Here is a 3,204-nt window from a genome sequence, read left to right on the forward strand (position 1 = left end):
AACACTCGGCCGTGAGAGCAAACAATCGTGCCATCGTGTAATGACTGATAAATCGTTCAATGGACATACATGAATCTGTTTTTTCACATGTACCTTGTGCAAACAGTTTGGACGAGAAACACATTAAAGCGGAGTTCCAGCCATTTCACTCACCTGTCCAACGGTCCAGCGATGCGGCCGCCCGAAGCCTCGATCCTCTCCCTCGGCGCCGGCATCACTGCTGTGGGCACCCGGCTGTGACAGTTTGCGGCTTCACAGCCGGGTACCCACTGCGCATGCGCGAGTCGCGTTGCGCGTCTTGATTGGCCGGCAATCTTCTGGGACCTCTGACATGTCCCAGAAGATTGCAGGGAGGGAGGGGGAGAGAACTTCCGTTCAGGGCGCCGCGGCGCTCCGAGCGGAAGTGGGAGAGGGTACCTGTCAAAACTAGGTACCCGCTCCCCCCCCAAAAAAATGACATGCCAAATGTGGCATGTCAGGGGGTTAGAATACCTAAAGCGGAAGTTCCACTTTTGGTTGGAACTCCGCTTTAACTTTTCAATGTATTATTCGTTCGACAGAAAGTTGCCAAACTTGTCCTTAGTTTTTTTGGCTCAAAAATGTCACAACCGAATACCGATTCGTGCCCATTAACTGGCCGAAAAATTAAAGAACTGTCCAAATGAGGGAACTTCGGCTAATTTTTCATATAGTGTATGGCCAGCATTAGTCTGTGATGGCACTGGTTGCTGGACGCCAGACGTGGGCAGCCCTAGTAACCAGTTCGGCAACGTAGCTGGTAGGGTGGCTGTGTCCTCTATTTCATTCCGGGACACTGTATTGTCCTGGAATAAGGGTGCCCGGGACCCAGGACAAATATGCCATCTGCAGGACAGTCCCCGGCAATCCGCAGGCTGGAAACCGCGGCCGCACATATGTGAACCCGGCCACAATTCAAAGCTGTAACCATGTATTTGGAAGACTTGTGCAGAAAACTGCTGTGTAAGTTCTTTGCTTTTTAAAAGATTTAATTCATTTTTATTATTCTTATTACACAGTTTTTTTTCCTTCTTTACATATTGTACTATTTTACTGCAATTCCTCATTCCGCTACTAACTGGAAAAAACAAAAATGGAACCTATGCCTAGAATTCCTCACAGGCCCTTATCATGGATCTCCAAACCCCGCCCCGTCTCTCATGGCAACTGTAATCCAGCCAAGTCTCCTGGTCCTCTGCCAGAGCAAGGAACTCTGGGTAACGTAGTTCGAGCGAGCGATTTTTGCAGGCGGCTAGGCGAACCCAGAACTACACTTCCCAGAGAGCAGCGCGCGAGGCTGCTGTTGTTGTGGGCCAGCTGATTCCTCTATGCGGGGTAAGAGGGGCTGTTGGGGTTTGAGCTCGGTGTGTGTGGGGGGGATGAGGAGCGGGGTGCTATATGGGTCACCCTGGAGTCGGGGGATAGGGATGTGTACGGTATTGTCTGCATTGAGCAGCGCGCTTTTGCCGTGTTCCAGTCTCCTATTACACAGCTCCCGAGGGCTCCAGGCGGTGTGGAGCTCATATAAAGATGCAGGTGAATAGGCGGCTCGGTGTGTGTGTGTGCCTGGTCTCTCCAGCTGCCCTCAGCAGGACACTCCAGTGTTGTCCTCAGTCACGCAGTCAGTCCATGGAGGGAGAAGAGGGAGGGGGCAGGACCCACAATTCCTTCTGCACCATTTTACTTAGAACTTTTAGTTCTATTGAAATCACAGAAAGCACATTCCGCCCTCACAGAGCTGTGTGCTTCCTCTGCTAGAGTTTGGATTCTTTGTTAACACTGAAATCTATTTTTTCCTGTAAATCATAAAGAGGATCTTCACCCTCTGGGCTCACTTTAAATATCCTCCCCTATTGCAAAATCAGAAGCTAACCTCCTCCTCTTCCTTCCTCCTCTTCCTTCCTCCCCTTCCCTTCCTCCCTCCTCTTCATCCACCCCTACCTCCTTTCCTCCTTACTTCCCTTCCTTCCTCCCTCCCTCCCTCCTTTCCTTCCTCACTCCCTCCCTCCTTTCCTTCCTCACTCCCTCCCTCCTTTCCTTCCTCCCTCCCTCCCTCCTTTCCTTCCTCTCTCCCTTCCCTTCTTTCCTCCCTCCCTTCCCTTCTTCCCTTCCTCCCTTCCCTTCTTTCCTCCCTTCCTCCCTCCCCTTCTTTCCTCCCTCCCTCCCTCCTCTTCATCCATCCCTTCCTTCCTCCCTCCCTTCCTTCCTCCATCCCTCCCTTCCTTCTTTCCTCCCTCCCTTCCTTCTTTCCTCCCTCCCTCCCTTCCTTCTTTCCTCCCTCCCTTCTTTCCTCCCTCCCTTCCTTCTTTCCTCCCTCCCTTCCTTCTTTCCTCCCTCCCTTCCTTCTTTCCTCCCTTCCTTCTTTCCTCCCTTCTTTCCTCTCTTTCCTTCCTTCTTTCCTCCCTTCCCTTCCTTCTTTCCTCCCTCCCTCCCTTCTTTCCTCCCTCCCTTCTTTCCTCCCTCCCTTCTTTCCTCCCTCCCTTCTTTCCCTCCCTCCCTTCTTTCCTCCCTCCCTTCTTTCCTCCCTTCCTTCTTTCCTCCCTTCCTTCTTTCCTCCCTTCCTTCTTTCCTCCCTTCCTTCTTTCCTCCCTTCCCTTCCTCCCTTCCCTTCTTTCCTCCCTCCCTTCCCTTCTTTCCTCCCTCCCTTCCCTTCTTTCCTCCCTCCCTTCCCTTCTTCCCCCCTCCCTTCCCTTCTTTCCTCCCTCCCTCCTCTTCATTCCTCTCTCCCTTCCTTCCTTCCTTCCTCCCTCCCTTCCTTCTTTCCTCCCTCCCTTCTTTCCTCCCTCCCTCCCTTCCCTTTTTCCTCCCTCCCTCCCTTCCCTTTTTCCTCCCTCCCTTCCTTCCTTCCCTTCCTTCTTTCCTCTCTCCCTTCTTTCCTCTCTCCCTTCTTTCTTCCCTTCCCTTCTTTCCTCCCTCCCTTCCCTTCTTTCCTCCCTCCCTTCCCTTCTTTCCCCCCTCCCTTCCCTTCTTTCCCCCCTCCCTTCTTTCCTCCCTCCCTCCTCTTCATCCATCCATCCCTCCCTCCCTTCCTTCCTCTCTCCCTTCCTTCCTTCCTCCCTCCCCTTCTTTCCTCCATCCCTCCCCTTCTTTCCTCCCTCCCTCCCTCCTCTTCATCCATCCCTCCTTCCTTCCTTCCTCCCTCCCTTCCTCCCTCCCTCCCTCCCTTCTTTCCTCCCTCCCTCCCTC

General features: G+C 53.0%; 1 protein-coding gene across 4 annotated transcripts in view; it reads left to right on the forward strand.

Moving 5' to 3' along the window:
• The first annotated feature begins 1,230 nt into the window (after positions 1–1,230).
• Positions 1,231–3,204, forward strand: part of CALCOCO1 (calcium binding and coiled-coil domain 1) — a 104,870-nt gene continuing 102,896 nt past the window's right edge. For 3 of the 4 annotated variants that reach the window (XM_082247689.1, XM_082247691.1, XM_082247692.1), the window contains exon 1: positions 1,231–1,353. The gene's annotated coding sequence lies outside the window, so the exon portion shown is untranslated. Of the gene's footprint in view, positions 1,354–1,452; positions 1,555–3,204 lie in introns of those variants that run through there. The other variant, XM_082247690.1, reaches the window with a different exon arrangement.

Source organism: Pelophylax lessonae (genome assembly GCF_965119305.1).
Source record: "Pelophylax lessonae genome assembly, chromosome: 2".
NCBI classification, from domain to species: domain Eukaryota; kingdom Metazoa; phylum Chordata; class Amphibia; order Anura; family Ranidae; genus Pelophylax; species Pelophylax lessonae.